Source organism: Labeo rohita, chromosome 23, assembly GCF_022985175.1.
Source record: "Labeo rohita strain BAU-BD-2019 chromosome 23, IGBB_LRoh.1.0, whole genome shotgun sequence".
In the NCBI taxonomy this organism is placed as follows: Eukaryota; Metazoa; Chordata; class Actinopteri; order Cypriniformes; family Cyprinidae; genus Labeo; species Labeo rohita.
This window is the reverse complement of record NC_066891.1, coordinates 27033963-27052981: the sequence shown is the minus strand read 5'-3', so window position 1 is coordinate 27052981 and position 19019 is coordinate 27033963. Positions and strand designations below refer to the sequence as shown.

The 19019-nt window shown below is 36.4% G+C and overlaps 1 protein-coding gene across 2 annotated transcripts in view; it reads right to left on the bottom strand.

Moving 5' to 3' along the window:
* Window positions 1-18314, bottom strand: part of ngfa (nerve growth factor a (beta polypeptide)) — a 36148-nt gene extending 17834 nt beyond the window's left edge. For both annotated transcript variants that reach the window (XM_051096488.1, XM_051096487.1), the window contains exon 1: window positions 18117-18314. The gene's annotated coding sequence lies outside the window, so the exon portion shown is untranslated. The remainder of the gene's footprint in view (window positions 1-18116) is intronic.
* Between the last annotated feature and the right edge of the window lie 705 nt (window positions 18315-19019).

Sequence of the window (19019 nt, the reverse complement as noted above, 5' to 3'; positions counted from 1 at the left end):
TAGTGGACTTCTAAGGTGCCCTCAAATTTTAACTTCCAAAATGTAGTTTAAATACAGCTTCAAAGGGCTCTAAACGATCCCAGCCGAGGAAGAAGGGTCTTATCTAGCAAAACAATTGGTCATTTTCTAACAAAAAAAAACAATTTATATACTTTTTTTGTTTTGTTTTTTACCTCAAACGCTGTTCTTGTCTAACTCTGTGTGAACTCTGTTTTTTTTCTGGTCATGACAGTTACACTCTTAAAAATAAATGTGCTTCACGATCCCATAGAAGAACCGCTTTTGTCGAAATGGTTCCATAAAGAACCTTTAACATCTGAAGAACCTTTCTGTTTCACAAAAGGTTCTTTGTGCTGAAAGAAGGTTCTTCAGATTATAAAAAGGTATGAAAGAGATGGTTCTTTAAAGAATCTTTGACTAAGTGGTTCTATGACATTGCTGTGAAGAACCTTTTAAAGCACCTTTATTTTTAAGAGTGTAGGGTATATCGAAAAAAAAGGATGATTTTGAAGTTTTTTGAAGTTGGAGGAATGAGATGGGAGTTTTTAGACGTACTCTAACTGAGCGAGACAAGACAAGTGTTTGAGGTTAAAAAGTATATAAATTGTAATTAAATAAATATATATAACCAATCGTTTCACTAGATAAGACCCTGCTTCCTCGGCTGGGATCGTTTAAAGCCATTTGAAGCCACATTTAAACTGCATTTTGGAAGTTCAAATTTGGAGGCACTATATAAGCCCATTACATAGAGAGAAATCCTGAAATATTTTCTCAAGAAAAATAATTTCTTTACAACTAAAGAAAGAAAGACATGAACATCTTGGATGATAGGGGGTGAGTAAATTATCTGTAAATCCTTGTTCTGGAAGTGGACCAATTTTTTAACTAAGCACAGCTTTTCTAATTGTCACCTTTGTACGTTTTACAACTTTGTCTTCAATATCACACATTTTATTCTTGTGTAATGTTCAGACGAGAACTAACACAGTATTCGTCCTCTAATCATTAACTCTAATTGTGGCTTTCCTTTTCTTGATTTTATTTTTGGTCTTTTCTTTTACATGGACAGTCAAATGTGGGAAAACAGAAAAGTAGTGAAAGAAAGAATTAATGGGACATTATGGCTTAAACCCCAGAGCTGAACCTCTTTCCTAAATCAATATGTCACACATCAAAACATGCTTGCTGTACAGTGAGATGTACTTAATGACAATAATAAATGATGAGCGAACAGAGTGGCAGCACATCACTAACTGTATAAAATCCTGTTGTCACAACAGTCTTTACTTCAGTGAATTAGTTTTAAAACATTCTATCTATCCAATATTAGGACAACACAAAATCACTTGGTCTACATTAAAGGAGAAGTCCACTTCCAAAACAAAGATTCAAATATAATGTACTCACTTGGTTTATATACTTTTTAATGCCAAACGCTCATCTTGTCTTACTCTGCCTGGACAGTTTTTGTTCTGGTTCATGACAGTTAGAGTATGTTGAAAAACCCCCATCTCATGTTCTCCCTCAACTTCGAAATCGTCCTATATCGCTGTTTTACCTTTTTTATTAAAAGTGTTTGATCTTTTTTGCATGTTCACTTTGCAAAGACTGGGTCAGTACTTTTGCAGCGCTGTAGGATGGGAGGGTGAAAATACGATTGGAGTTTTTCGACATACACTAACTGTCTTTAGCCAGAAAACACAGAGTTCAGGCAGAGCAAGACAAGATAAAGAGTTTGAGATTAAAAAGTATATAAATTGTATTATTTTAATGAAAATAACCGATCGTTTCGCTAGTTAAGACCCGTCTTCCTTGGCTGGGATCATTTACAACCGCATTTGTGACCTTTTGAAGCCGCATTTAAACTGCATTTTGGAAGTTTAAAATCGGGGCACCATATCAGTCCATTATATAAAGATAAAATCCTAAAATGTTTTCTTCAAAACACATAATTTTGGAAATGGACTCCTGCTTTAAACTTGGAAAAGAACGCATCTGTGGAAATGTGTAAATACCACAGTAAAGCGTTGGCCTGACCTGTGTCTGCACCATGATCTGAGGCATCCATCACACATTGCATAAAGTAAATCTTTCACGGTTTTCTTCGGGGAATACGCATGAAAATGAGACTTCCGCACACAGTACTCATGAGAGATTTGTCTGAAAGCTGCACCGAATTTGAGGAGAGATTGTATTTGTTTCTGTTGAAGAGCTGAAGAATAACATCAGAGCCTCCAGATGGAATACCAACATTATTATGTTAATGATAAGTTTCACAAACACATATGGCCACAGATACATACAGTACACACACATGGATGTCTATACGTCGTAAATTTGGTGGGAGACAAAGCTGCCATTGGGACAGCTGTGAAATTGTATTTTAAACACAGCTGCTGTTTTGTAGACAGTACAACAGTGAACAGGAAGTAGTGTGAAATTTGTTTAGTATGTGAGAGCATTGTAAAAATCAGCCTTTGTACTCTTTCAAAAATTCTCATCGGCTGAAATCTGTTACCTGCTAATATCTAGTTGCATTGACTGACAAAGACTTGCTTTTTTATTATTTGGGAGATCACATGAATTCAAAGTGAACTGAGTTAATTGAAGCTAATTTTAAAAGTGATGTTGGCTGTTTTTGTATTCGCCACATTCTTTGGCTCGCTCACATGATGTGATAGCTGTACAGGCTGTTGTCTTTGTCAAAGCTCTCAGGCATGAGAAATCACTTGAGGTGAGCTCTCCAATAGCTCACAGGACAGCCAAATGTTTCCCAAACAAACCTGAATACTTCCTGGATAGGCTGACAGCTAAGATCATTTAGAGCCTTTCCTCTAAACAATTTAAACAGATGGAGGCGAGCGGACAAGGGCCTTAAGTGAGCATTGTACAGCATTTGTGTCTCCTAAGTCTTGGTCAGAATTCAGCACTGCTTTTAGAATTATATAACAGTTTCTTGATTAAATCTAAAACACCAGCACTGTTGCAACTCCCACTCTGAGCAGTTGATTTGATATGGCTTTGAGCCTTTTGTTTGGTGCCAACACTAAATTATGGGAACATTAGTTCATTTGTTTTCACATTGCGCCGCAGCCAAATCGTCCCGTTGCTTTTTGAGGAATTAGAAGGGTTTCCGATTTTTGTGAGCTACTTGTTACTGAATACTTGTGGTTGCTAGGGAAAAACATTTAGTCCTACAGACCTACGTAAGTACGTACGTAACTAATGAATAAAATAGCACTAAAGTAGCTAATGTGCAAATGAATCCTTGAAGAAAACAATTTTCCTTACTGGAGCTGCTTACTGAGGGTTGAAGCGTTGCTCAAAGGTGATGTGTGTGAGTTTGTAATATCCTAAGTTTAATATGCAGAGACATCTTTAAATAAGCCATCGAAAAGCTGACTACCTAAAAAGTGTAAACACTGTGGTCTGTTTGTTTGAGTATCCCGCCCTGAGGTTTGTTTCCCCAAAAGTATCGTTAGCCAACTATGGTCGCACGTTCTGTTGTTGCTAACATAGTTAAACGATTCTGCATTTCCTGAAAATGAACATTTGCAAACTTCTGTGGTTGGAACTGAAGCTCTTAACCTGTGGTTAGAGACATCGATTTTTTTAGTCATGTCGACTTAAATAGATCATGCGCTTGGGTGCAATAAGCACGCTAACGTGCATTGCGTTCTATATATTTCTTTCTTTTTTCACATAATTGAATATTTATTCATGATAGTTGAACTATTGGTAATGTTACACTTCACTGTGTTAATAATATTTAGATTGTAATTATATATGCACAGTGTAAAAAAGGAAATCACTTTATATCTTTCATTACATTAAGTATGTCCGAAGTTCTGTCTCTAGATGGCGCAGTCTGACTCAATCTGACATAATGACATCATTATCACATGGCACAGCTGATTGGTTCTTTTTGTATCCGTTCTATCCATTTAAATACTTGGCTAGTGCTTGCTGTAGCAGTTGCAGCACGCTTCAGAAACCCTCCACCTTCCCCAGCTCCACCTGTATAGATCTGCTATGAGGTGCTCATGTATTCTATATATGGGGGTTGTTTCATATGTTATATGTGTAGCATCTGCAAACCAAGACCAAACACTTTGACACTGTCATGTACATTAACATGTTAAACCCTCCAAGAGTTGTCATGACAGAAATGCATTTCAACCTATACATTTTAGCATTGAAAATTAGCATTGTTTTATAAAAGTGTGCATGTGCTTACATTTTTGAAGTATGAGATAAGAAAGGAACAATGAATCAAGTAAAATAAAACAACCTGGAACAAAAATAGTTTACACAGCATCATTATTAAATAAAAACAAAAACTTTTTAAGTGTTTTGGACATTCATTTAATCCTGGAACAAACCAAGAAGACAGTCGGCTGTCTTGCCAATGTCGGCTGGTTTTGGAGTGTTGGTCAACTTTCATTTTTTTGTGGTGTGTTTAGGACCATTGGCTCCAGTCAGATGCCGTCAGTAGTTTTTCAGCTGACTCTGCATGTCGAATTGGCGGCAGAGTTTATCGGTAAGAAAGAGAACTCCGATTGGCTATTCACCTTAGCGAATGAGTGCAACTGACAAAAGCAAACCAATGACGGAGTAAAAAGGGAACACAGAGACACTTGTTGTCATTCTATCTAGAGCTGCATAAGTGAAGCACGGTTCTGTTTTTAGCAGTCGATCTCCATCCGAAGGCCAGAGGGAGCTCTCACGCGGAAACTCCAACCCAGAAAATAACGATCGCTGCAGCTGAATAAACAGAATATTAAACTGCTTTCATTGATTCAGTGTGAATAATAAACACGACTGCGACACACCACCACAAAAGGATTTATTTCAAACACTCGACTGATGTTATGAAGTGAGTTTGAAGTAAAAACATGTTATTAAATGTGGTAATTTCACGTGCTTTCAGATGTAGCAGCATTTCAACACAGAGCCGTAGTTCACTAAGAAGTTACCAAACAGCTGTCATTATTGCAAACGATTAAATCATCTGTGATAATGAACGCAATATATAGCTTTTCAGTGAACTACGGCTCTGTGTACTAAATGCTGCTCCATCTGAAAGCACCAGCTGGAGATTTGCTACTGATTACACAACCGGCTTCACTGAAGAAATGTGCATGACAATCGCCTTTGATTAATCGTGCAGCCCTAATTATATCCGTTTCTTTCTTTCTTTATCCACAAGAAGACAACCAAGGGCTGATGAAGCCAGTGCCATGTGCAACTTAGCAGAAATGATAGATAAAAACTATACAAATCCATCAGTAATAAACACGGCTGGTGCAAACAATGGTAAAAGAGCTGCTTGCTCTTACTATGTGGTTGGAACTGAAGCTACTAAATGTATGAATGTGATTTAAAAGAGTAACGTGGAATTTTTTTTTGTATAAATGAACTATAATAATCTGACAATTAATTATATATTCAGTCTTACACTGGAAAAAAATGGTGTAGAAACTAGAGCTGCCCCCTAATAGTCAACTAACCGTTAGTCAATGAGAAGAGGCTTGGTCGACCAAAATTTTATTAGTTGCTTAGTCGCAGAAAAAAATTCAAAAACAGGCGAAGTCATGCAGTCCGTGACGGACAGATCGTTAACCGCTAGTTTTTGTGGTAATACAGTTCATCGGGCAGGACATCCATATGCACACCTATCTCTCATCGACCTCAAATATGGCTAATAATCTGAAATAGCATTCTTACTGCATGACAGATGGAGGCGCTGGTGCAATCATTTGCTCTTAAAATACTCCCTCATTTTTGGTCATACGTATAAGAGTAATACATCTTTTAAATCAGTTAAAGACTCCACGTTTATTTGTGTACACTCACAATAAAAACAAAACATTGCACTTTTGTAAAATAATGAAAGCAAACAGGATGTGCTTTCTGCCATCTTGGTCTCTGAATTTGAGCATGAAACTTGGAAACTCAGTGTATACTTGCCTTGCAGACATGAAAATATATCTATAGAAAGAGAAACGTCTACTTTCAAATGAACCACTTCAAATGGAAAATAAATATTCTCAGATTTTGCAATCTGTATGATACATGCATAAAGGTGCATCACTACTAATGCACCTTTTAAATGATCAGTTTTTAACTTTAAATAAACTTATAACAGATGTGTGATCATGTTACTATGATTTCGGAAAACAGTTGTAACTAGCTAGTTAATTTCTCCAGTGACACGTCGAGCTGTGAACTGTGCGATATATGTTGTTGTATGGGAAACACACCCAATCTTAACACAGCAAGTCTGGAGCGGGCCAATTTTTTTTTCTTTTTTTTTTTGGGTATATACTAAATACAGGATACTTTTATTGCAGCTATTCCAGTGCTCTGAAGAACAATTAAGTGGAAATGTGGTGAATTATTCTTTAACATTGTTAGCTAGTGTATAAAAAAAATAACTTCTTTAAACATTTGCCAAATTGTAGGCAAACTGCTCCTATCAGGCAAATTCAATTACATGGTTTTCAAAATAAACCTTTTCCCACACTGTCTACCACAGATCTCATTTCAAGAGGAAATGTAGCCGCTGGTGCTTAAGCTAAAGATTTAGCATTGTTAGCTAGGACGCATAAAAAGATCTTTTCCTTTTAAGGAAAGAAAATTGGACTGCCTTGTAGAGCAGCAAGTCCTCTAAATTAACAAACCTGACTATCCCTATTCACCAAAGCTCTGAAAGAAAGCTGTAATTAGCAAAGGGTGAACAGTAGCGGCTGAATTAAACTCATAATGACTGACATTTGAAGCCCAAGGCGAATGTTTTATCAATTTGTTTCAAGAGATTCTGGCATGTCTCGTTAAGAGGCTGTTATGTTGCTAATTGAAGTCTGAGTGAGGTTGAGATTGTACGGTGGCATGAGGAAATAGGAATCTTTTTTCATTGACAACTCAATGAATATCACATCGAGTGCAGTTATGCAAAGAAGATGAGCTAATACAGCACGGTTTAAAAGAGTATTCAAATGGTGGCTGATTGCTAACTGTTAAACTATCTTATCACACGGTACGAGACATTCCATACGTACTGCGCTTTAATCTCAAATGAGCCATGATATTTAGTTTCAAGCACGAGTAGTAGTTGCTTTAGTGAAAACAGCTCACAAAACAACAAAAGTTTGGCATTAATGGATCTACAGGGCCTAACGGAATTCAGTCAAAATAAATTACACCTGTTGATAACGTCATATATTTGCACTGTCTAGGATGCAGCAGACTAGCAATTGGCATTGATAATGACGCAGCACAGTGCCTGGTTAAACTGGATTTCAGGTGGTTAGTGAATAAGGTGCAGGTGCAAAACCATGTGCAAATGTGAGGCAACTGTGAGTTGAGCTGCCAGTCCTCCAGGTTTCCTGATTATTCAGCCTACCACTTCTAGAGATTTCTGGCTCATGTTCTTTGGGAACACATTTGTTTATCTCTCGTGTCCCATGTGGCCCATAACATCTCAATGGCTTGCGAATTTCAGAAGTGTGACGGTGTTTAAAGTTCTCCTAATGGCTCTCCCAAACTGTCATTGCCAGTCAGGCCTCAAGGGATATAAAACTGACCAGGAATCACTTTTTTTCCCCCCACTGTTCATAATTGTTCCAATATTTTTTCAATTCCGCAATGATTGTTGGTGGGAAAACCTTGAACGTCCAACTAACATCTTTTCCATAACACTGGAGTTTTACAGCCTTGACATTCAGCAATTTCTGCATGACACATGGCTATGTTTTAGTTAATGCTATGCTATATTTCCCCTCAGTTAGTGAGAATTTGATTGTTCACTGGGGCTTGAGCTCAAGTCGGGCTTGCCAAGCACGAATTCTTGTCGTTACGCTGTTGGGAGGAGAGCTGTGCTCGTTCCTCTCGACTTAGTCTCAATGGGTTTAACATCTTTCATTGTGGCCGTTCCTGTTCAAAACAGTTGCTTTAAACTTGACCTTCGGCTGTCTGCACTCATCTTAACATAATTTACCATAACTGACAGCCAAGAAATATTCATGCACAGCCCCTCAGCCAGACGGCTGACAGAAAGACTCCTTGATTTAGTAAACAAACGAGTTTTAAACAGTCTTCTAAGTTACTCGAAAGTGAATGGTATCATACTACTACACTACAAATAGTTTGTTTTGAACCTTTACAACTCTTTGGTACTCATAGTGAAAATGCTGCACATCCTCTAAATGTCAACAGATAGACAGATGGGATGTTTTTGACCAAAAATATGGCCCTGGATGATGATCTCTCTTGTGAAAAAGAAGTACACTCTGGCATTTAAAAAAGCCTTAAAAGAAAAAAAAAGTATGTTATTTGCAGTTAAATAAAAATTTTTATAGTTCAGTTTAGTATAGTTTAGTTTACTTTATAGCACATTGTTATATGTAATTGTACAATTACTTATGTAGTATTCGAAATGTACTGCTGAATGTACTGACAAGCATTTATGATCAACTAAAATATACTTTAATGTCATTTCTATTAAAACTTGTATGTTATGTCATTAAATATATTTGTAATTACACTTTTTAATAATCAACTACAGTTTAGTACATTTAAAATATATTATCTTAGTATTAAAATATATAGTTTTAAAATATATAGCAAAATATAGTTTTATTTAAACATTATTACAAAGTGGACTTTTAAAAGTGTTAAGAAACTGTTGAACTTTTTTTTAAGTTTCAGTAATATTAAATTATCTGCAAATACATCTTTTTTTAAAAAAATGCACTTTTAAGAACAATGTACAAAGAACAATCAGTACAATGAAGCACACTTCTTGTTCACAAGGTCTGGGTCCAGCTGTTCATACGTACCTCGACAAATATGAGATAAAGATGTGCGACAGATGTGCTAATTCATTCTTGGTTAATTCAAGTCTTCATACACACGCACAAATTTGATAAGATGGTGGATTGAGTTTTCAAAGATAATTGCATTCTCATGTTGACTGAAAAAAAGTCATTTATATAGCGATCAGCCATCTATGGTTTATTAATAAACCATCTATCTATCTATCTATCTATCTCCAAGCTTGTCAGTGGCAGCTCTTAAAGTAATAGCAGTCAAATAACGTAACAACCCAGATGCTATGATGTCTATTAATCAAAGAACAAAAAGAAAAAAAGAGGAAATCTATAACTTTTGCAGCTTTAAGGATTAATCTATTTTTAATTTAGTATTTAGTGTTTGATAACTTTATTCAATTTCTGTTTATTTCCTGCTGGCTGAAGGGCACAGGTAAATACAACATTTATGATAATGCACTCTAAAAAATGCAGGGTAAATATTAGACAGAACACATGCAGGGTTACTTTGACCCAGCTGGTTGGGTTAAATGTTTTTACCAAACATGCTGGGTATCAAGTCAACTATTGTTTAAAAATTATTATATTGCTGGTTTAAAATGGACTGTAACTTATAAAAACACACATAGAATTACTAGTGACAACAGCAATAATCAAAAGATGAACTAACTTTTTACTGAAATAGTGCTAATTCTCATGCTGGTGTGTCGCAGAAATCTGAGCCGGTGAAGGGCTGCTGTTCAGCGGGGTAATTCAGAACTTCAGCCAGCGGCCTCGCGTTTCACTCGTAGCTGAAAGATGCCATGACTGACTCCAAAAACTGCCCATAAATGAAGAGTACTGACATTAGAGAACATATATAAACACTATAAACAGCTAACTGACATCTCGTCCTTATGTTGCACTGCATAAAATAATACAGTTTACAGCACAGTAAAGATATAAATAAAATAAAATGTGTATAAACCTGTAAAGAACTCGAAAAGCCTGCGCTCTTACTATAACTCAGCTGGGTTGTTTCACAAGAGACAGGCTCAACCCAGTGGTTGGGTAGGAAAAAATAACCCAGCATTAAATGACCCAGAGTTATAGAAAAACTACCCAGCACCTGGGTAAAAATATTAAAAATAACCCAATAAAATGACCCAATGAGCTGAACCCAGCATTTGGGTTAAAACAACCCAGCGTTTTCGAGAGTATACTGTTTGTTTATGGGCAGGTTTTGGAGTCAGTCACAGCATCTTTCAGCTTTGAGTGAAATGCGAGGCCGATTACGGAGCACGGTTTAATACAGTAAAATTAAAATTCTACTTTTAAATGTTACATTTTTAATATCTAAAATGCTTGTTAAATGACTTTAAATGTATGCAATATTGCAAACTATGCTGTATTCACCCAAATAAATTCAATTTGTCTTGTGTTTTGTCTATGTGTTCTTGCTTAATAATAAATGTTAATCTTTTGTTCATCAATATTGCTGTTGCCTCTAGTAATTCTGTGTGTGTTTTTTTATAAGTTCCAGTCCATTTTTAACCCAGCAATATAATAAACAATAGTTGACTTAAATAAATGTTTGGCAAAAACATTTAACCCAACCAGCTGGGTCCAAATAACCCAGCATGTGTTCTGTCCACTATTTACCCAGCGCTGGGTTGCAAAATACCCAAGTTGGGTTGTTTTTAACCCAGTATTTTTTAGAGTGTGTACTTTTTCCCACAGTGTAGTGTTGCAAAATGCTACATTGTTTTTTGTTTTGTTGTATTGAATATGCAACTTTGCATTTGAGTAAATAGAGTCCATAATAACATATCCAAAACTGTCTTTTCCACTTCTCCGCTTTCTTCCACTTCGGTAAATTTGATTCATGAGTTAGTAAATTGGTTTGTTTGAATGCTTCATGTAATTGATTAGCTTCCCAGTGTTTTTGGTTAAGAAATATTTAGACTAGAAATTAGATTAGATGTTTAGAAATGCCCATATGTTTTTGATTCGATTAAGTGCATTGTTTTCTGTGCAGACCAACAAAAATATGAACTTGAATTGCTCAGATGTGACCCTGGACCACAAAACCAGTCATAAGTAGCACGGGTATATTTGTAGCAATAGCCAGTTGTTTGGGTCAAAATTATTTTTCTTTTATGCCAAAAATGATTAGGATATTATGTAAAGATTATGTTCCATGAACAAATTTTGTAAATTTCCTACCCTAAATATATCAGAACTTAATTTTTGATTGCTAAGAACTTAACTCTCAATATTTGAATTTTTTGCACCCTCAGAATATATTTGTATCTCAGCCAAATATTGCCCTATCCTAGCAAACCATACATCAATGGAAAGCTTATTTATTTAGCTTTCGGATTCATAAATGTTATATATATATATATATATATACATAAATAATATACATATATATATATAACATTTATGAATCCGAAAGCTAAATATATATATTCACATATGATAGGAAAATTCCTTATATATAGTGAAAAAATGGTGCTTAATTTATTTTTAGTAACAGTTTTCACTCAGTAACAGAAATTGCTAGTAAATTTCACAAATAATTAAAAAAAAAGTAACACACTGAAAGCAAGAAATCTTAGAAAGCAAGAAATAATAGTAGAAAGACTGAAATAGCATTTTCTTCTAAAACACACTACAAAAATCTGTTCTGACAACTTTGGAAAATTATTTTAGTACAGTGTACAGTATGACAACAACACTGACATGAGCTTCCAATGGTGAAAAATATCCCAGATTGAGTCAAATCCGCAGTAGCATCAAATAAGCAAACAAGATTTGATGTTCAATCTGTAATCTAGGATCGTTGGTGCTTTTGAAAGTCAAAATTAAACAGAGCAAGCAAAGTTAAGCTATAGATCTACATTACTGTATATATTATGAGTCAGAGACCTGTTCTGTGAGACTAAGCATGATCTCACATTAGCTAATGCATAAATAAAACTGCTGTAAGAATGATCTCAGAGGAGAACAAAAAAATGAGGCTTTTTGGAATGAGGAGATGTTCCAGCTAGTGAAAAGCTAGCTAGTGAGCCGTTGGTTAGTGTGACTAACGCTGTTCATTCAGGTCTTAACAAAACCAAAGCTCATCATTACATCATCTGTTCACAGGATTTAACATCAAACATCTCTTCCAATTACGTGGAGGTGAAAGCAGGTAAGGAGGCTTCACATCAGCGTCTACAGGTTGTTGCAAATGAGTGTTTATGGCCGTACGAGTGTTCATGTGGAGCAGCTGCGAGTGCCAACAGAATGACTCAGGCTAGAAGTTCACGCAGACACGGCTGGCCAGACATGCTCTGAAAAGGTGCATGATAATTCTTCTGAGGCCACACACGGCGGAAATGTGAGAGGTTGTAGTAGATCCCATAGATCTCAAGGCTGTAAATTCAGCGTGGAATTCATTTTGTGAGAAGCTACCAAGAAGCCACACATACGGTCTTGTATAAGCACGATGACAGACGCTATGAAGGAAGTCTACCAGCTGAGTGCACATGCTGACGAAAGCACTCGCAAATCTTAACAGAGAAAACACACTCGCAGTGACCGAGATGAATGCAGTTTGCAGAGCACAGTTAGGTGTTTTTTTGAGCTGTATGCATTTATATATGACCCTTTGAACATTTAGAAAATCTTGAATTTATTTAATGTCTAACAGCAGATACATAAACTCTAAAAAATGCTGGGATAAATACAACGCAGCGCTGGGTGAAATACAGACAAAGCCAGTGACTGTTGTTGTGACCTAGCGGTTGGATCTGGGTAGTTTTATTTACTTAGCTATTGTTTAATAATTACTATACGGCTAGATTAAAATGATCACAACATAGGTTGTGAATAAAAAATCAGACACATTATTATTAGAGGCATCAGCAATTATTTATTCCACTTATTAATAAATGTTCATTTATTGAACACATTTAATAAATGTTAATTTCCAACCTATTTTGTGTTCTCTTAAGCAAGAAATATAGTTGTTTTTAAACAATAGTTAAGGTAAATAAAACTACCCAGAAGGCTGTTTGTTTTTAACCCAGCATTTTTAATGTGACACATTATAGAAAATAATTTTCAATATTATTTCTGAAAGTCATGAAATTTGTCACCTGATATGGAAATGACATTTTAAAGCATTTCAGTTTTTATTTTTTATAAAAAGACCAACTACTTTAATTTGCTAAATCTAAATTCATACATTATGTGGCATTTTATGTCTCTTAAACACACAGTTAACTAGTATTTTGGCACAGTTTCACAAAACTACAGCTTTCTTGGAAATTATGCTCCATAAAAATAGTTATTTAAAGGTTTCTTTCCCTTGATTTTCTTAAATGTATATAAAACATCAACATCATGCCTCAAATTTCATTTCAAGCTCTTCACTACAAGTAAACCTGTACACTAAAAAAAAAAAAAAAGGGAAAAAAATGTCCATTGTGGCAAAAATGATTGAATGCAATTGTGGGTCAGTCATACCTTTTTAGAAATTAATAGAAAACATTTTCTCACAAACACTGAAACGTTTTCATACTTGATATTTTTATTATTATTTCATTAAGGGGAACTGTTTTTAATGCGCCTGTCAAGTTAGAGATTTTGGGCTTTTTTGGTTTTTCATAAAGTATTTTTTCAGACTACTGGAAAGAAAACATCCAAAAGACACCGTTAAGTGTTTCTTTTATTGCACTTTATCTCTTTGTGTCAATAGATTTCAGTTACATCACACATTTTTAAAGGCTGTTTTCTCAAAATTAGTTTTTTCTCCTACACTGAGCCATAAATCTCCACTTCAGTATCACTTACACACACCAAACTTTACATTTTTATTTCTGTCTATATTCTGAAGGTTTTTACAGAGGGATTTGTTCATGTATAATTTGCTTGATTGTATGCAACATTCTATTCCCCCCCCCAAAGTTGTGAAAATATATTGTTTTCTGTCTGTTATAAGTATTTTCTGAATTATGGAGCGACAAATATGAGATACCTAAAATTCCCTCTGTAAAAACTTCTGACTCTAATATGTCAAAAAATAAAAATAAAAAATAAAACAAGAATTTTGAAACTGACTTCATCCAGTGTTTAGATATTTGTACTAGAAATGTATGCAAATTAGTGTATATTTCATTAAATATCAATTAAATATATTGGTTTAATCTGTAATCGCGTAACATATTAAACCATTGGTTTTAATTTAATCCAATCTCTGTGATTTAAGTTTCAGAATTTGAAGAAACATTCAATAACTGAACTTTAGGAAGCAAAAGATGCATAAAACCCTGTTGTTAAACTTCTGCACTACTGTTTAGTGAATTTGCAACTTTGTTTCCAATTGTCAAAATTTTATAATGGCATCTGTCTGCAATTTTCCATTTAATGGAAACAGATTTCCAAAACCATTCTTATGTACACTTTTGCATTAATTTGAATGCATTGAATCATCCACAAGATCCAGTTTCACAGAAAGCATGATGGGAGCGTTCATATAGGAAGTAGTAATCGTGTTCCGCTCAATGACAGATACGTATTTTTTGCATACTGAACTGATCTGAATTCGAGTTAAGCACAGGAAAGCTTTAAATGTGGGTGGTTGACATTGTCTGCGATGTGTTTTACAATTATCATTATGCAGTGAGTTTTTGTGACCTCATATTGATCATATTGTCTTCAAAAATGAGTGATGATGTGGTGAAAGCGATTAAAAATGGTCAAAAAGAAAACAATTTCTATGTACATTCACATACTGTTTAAACCTAAAATCTTCATGTCGTTAAAAACAACATCCATGGACGTGTTATGCAACAGCTACCAATGTACACACTGAAAGCGAGCTATACATTAAGCTACACGGTAAAAGTAAATATTCTCACAGCTGTCTGAATCATGGTAATCTTAAACATGAAATTACTTGTCCACTTACCCACCTGCAGTAGCAAAAGACAAAGTAGTATAGTAAAGTCAGGGCCCAAAAGGGGAAAGTGGTTGCGGCAAGTTCAAAGCTCGCAGATTGTGTGTATCTGTTCTGTGTATGTTTTGGAGACAACCTCATGTAGAGACAAGCACTGCAAAACATGTCATCTGTCTATGAAATGAAAACAGATATACAGTGGGTGGGGTACAGTTGAAGGCATCATGCTCTGCGGTCGAGCTGAAATTAGGGCATATAACATTTGTTTAGCAAACTTCTTCCAGTTGTTATTTTAGCGGCGATTGTCGACCCAAAATGAATCATTAGTCACGTGTGTATATAAGTCGAAAACCTCAACTCTCAGGGATTGGATGAAACACGCTTGTTTGTTAGCTGAACGAAAGGGGAGATTCAGATCTGTGACAGGCATTTACAAACTTTTTTATAAATTTACAGTTTACAAACTTTCTGCTGTTTTACATTTTAATGTATCAGTCAGTAAAACAATTTGATTTAAATCACACACCAGTCACAATTCAGATTTTACACTAGCACGTCACATTCTGTGATGTTGCCTCAACTTTGTTGACAAAAAATTTTGACAAAATATCTGGGGAAAAAAAAAAACTGCCACAAAAACTAAACTTTCCTCTTAACATTCAAAATATTGTGATATTATTAAACACAATGATACGTTGAAATGTGTATCATGTGTATCAATTTTGTGTATCACACAAAATTGTATTATTTCACTGAAATTTTTGTGCTCAATAAATTCCTAATATGCTACTTATTAATAGTTAGTAAGGTAAAATGTGGTCATGCAGAATAAAGCATTAATATGTGCTTTGTAAATACTAATAAACAGCCAATATGCTAGTTATATGCATGCTAATAAACAACTTGTTAATAGTGATAATTGGTCCCTAAACTAAAGTGTTACCATCATTTTTTATATAGAAATATACAAGTATTTTCACTACGCTCAAACTTTGTTAACCCCAGTGTAAGTTGGAAAACAAAAAATTAGATAGTTACAAGAAAGAAAGCTGTGGCGTGTTTAAATTGTAATGATTGTAAAAAAAGTGCAAGTACTGTCAACCACTTGGGATGAAATCTATAGCTTGACAAAGAATTTTATGATGTATTTGGAACCGAGGAATAATATCCTATAAACATTATGACAAAAATCGCATCAGGGTTTTAAATGAGAAACAGATTTTTGGAGGGAGTTTATAGGCTTTTTTTACGAATGGTTTCAAGATTCATGAATACATTCAAGCATCTGTCTGGACATGTAAACAATCCTCTTCTTCATACAAAGATTTTTTTTTACATTTCAACATTATCGCATTGAGAAAAAACATTGGTCTACCAAAGATAAAACAATTCTGGCATTGCAATGATCTAATTATGCTTAAACCTCTAATACTAATTACTAATACTGTTAGACATCATCTATACCAACAGTCATGCATGTCGAGCACGTTTTTGTTATCTATTAGCACTTCTTTACTGACGTTGACGGATTCCAGCATCGTACCTCATTTTAAAGTCATTCTATTAATTTATCACTTTCAAATCTTTGCTCAAATGTTGCGTGAATTACCATGGGAACAATTTTCGAGCTCTTGTGTGGCCATAGAGGGCATTAAATTTTGCTCTCTGTCGAAGGTCGTCCTTCTCTGAACAAACAAACATGGCTTATCCTAAACAGAAGCGCTCCGAAGCAAGCTCAAATACTCATAAAACTGTCTTGGCAGTGCATACAAAAGCCCCAGGGCTGTCCAAACTCTAAAATCCGCCAGAAGATACTATATATTCCAGATAATTTCAGCCGGGTGCCAGGGAGAGTCAAACAGGGCCCTAGAGTACGTGTTTGTGTTGGGTTTCCAGGCTGAACACAGCTATTGGTCTGCAGAAGTATTTTGTGCGTGAACATGGAATGTTGGATGAGTAAAACTAGATCCACCTCATCTATTTCATTTGGCCAGATGGTCAGTGTGGTCTTATCAAGCCTTGTAGTCAATGGGTTGTTTTATATATACACGGCCATTGGCCGTACTGAGCTATAGGCTCGAGTCGTCGGCCCAGGTAACTTAAACACCCAGGGGAGTTGCTGGCAGTGGCCCACCTGCCTCATTAGAAGCCCTCATTACCTCTCATTACCACAGCGGCACGCTATGCTACGTGAGCACAGATCTACCGAGAGAAACCTTTAATTCAGGCTCAATGGGAAACCTGACCCTGCTCATGAATAATAATAGCCGACATCATTGTATGGAAGGAAAATAGCACTGTCCATCTGCCTCAGGACAAGAGAGCATCTGGGAATTTGAAAGGCTTCACTCACTCAGTGTCAAATAAACGTTGGGCTCTATCCAAAGCGAGGGCCGTCAACCCGAGACACCCAAGGCAAGCGTACGTATGCAGCTCTGGTGGAATTTCAAGAGTTGCATTATGCGGTACATAATCACACCTAGCGTTTTATTATTTTGTGCAGGGACTTTATGTTTTACAGATGTTGAGCGTATTGCCCAACCTGTTCTGGACAGCATTCAGTTTGTTACGTGCTAAAAGAGCACGTCTTATTTGTATATTCCAACTTTGCTGATCTATTACATCATTGTGCCAAACATTCATGAAATCCCTCTGCCTTCTCCCTCCCGTTTGCATATTCGGACTTCAGCAAGCCGGCTGACATGCTAACCACAGCTCCTGACCAGATGAAAATGATAAAAATCTGTAACATGTTCCATGTCTCGGAGAGGAATGAAGCAACGATAGCGAGACCCTCTGTTTGTGTAACATGAGTGGTTTGACGGATAGATGGAAAGAGAAAGAGAAGGGGGGAATGAGGGAGAAAAGGTTTGATGTCTTAGGGAAAAGCATACTTCTCCGAAGTCTGGTGGTCCCCAGCACCTAGCAGACCTCCTAGTTTATCTCGTCATGCTTCAACTCCAAGTCATCTTACACCCAGAACGCTTGGCTTTTCATAATACCACATGTTATTCTTGTCCAAACCACACGATTTGGTTTGGAATTCGTTCAGAAACAGTTTGGGGTTTTCTTCTCTTTACTTGTTTATGTTAAAACTTTTTGAAGTTGATGAAGTGAGCTCCACTTCTGCTGGCTCTCTTCCCTCCAGATACCATCTAACATATCAGTCAAGTTATTTCTTTTCAGTGCATGCATTGCCTTTCTTGTCAACAGCACCTTGAGTCTTCCTGTCATTGGATACGGGCTCATTTGAGATTAAAAGCTTCCCTTTTGCTCGTTGACAGGTAGCAGGAGCGTTCACGAGCATTCCACGAAACTCATAATTCAAAACATCAGCACCCAGCGCTGCTTACCTCACAGCTGCTCTCCTCTCAAGCTCGTGAAGTGTCAAAAGCCCAAGTTGGTCGTATTCCAGCTCTCTCACAACTCTCCACAGGTTTATCCCCAGTGCCCGGTCCCGTTCAGCGTCACAAAATGCGAGTATCCAGGTCCTGTGCCATCCACTCCAGCCCTGCTCCCACTCTCTCTTAAGGGAAATTGATTGTTCTGAAAGTTGGAGTCCCACAGCTACTCCCCTGACCTCCACTGCAGGAGCCAACAGGTCCTAGTGCCTCCCCTTTCCCTCCCTCTCTGCCCCTCCTTTCTCTTGTCACGTCTATAGGCTGCAGAATCCGTTGCGTAGCGCTGAGAGTAACAGGAAAGCGGAGCTTTGTTTAGGCCCCGTTCATGAGATGATTCACTGCCGTGATTTGCTTGGCCCGTATCAGCCATTCAGATCTTGACATTTCCCTAGTCCTGTTAGTCATCGTTGGAATTACTTACCTCAATAGTTGTTTCAAAATCTTTTCTTGAGTCATTCAGTCACGATCCATTTTGCTCTAGAAATGCAAAGCGCCTTGGGTATTTGCATAAGAAAATATGAGGCGGCTGTATTGCAGATGCAGAAAATGAGAGACAGAATAAAGGAATGACAGAAATGCTGTTTCTTTTTTTAGTACGACTCCCACAAACAAAGCCACGAAGAAGAATAAAGGCCAGCAGATGGAACCGCTTCGACAAGGGCTCCAAATACAGTTCAGAGGCCCTGAGTTGAATTGAATTTAAAGAAGAATTACGCTCACAGGAAGTGCAGTCAGCCGATTGCGCTAAGTGAGTATGACACGAGGAGTTTTCTCACAGCGGACAAAAACCTGGCTTTAATAATTTTGATGGGAAATTCCCACACAGAAATGTACATCTCTTCAAATTAAAGTTCA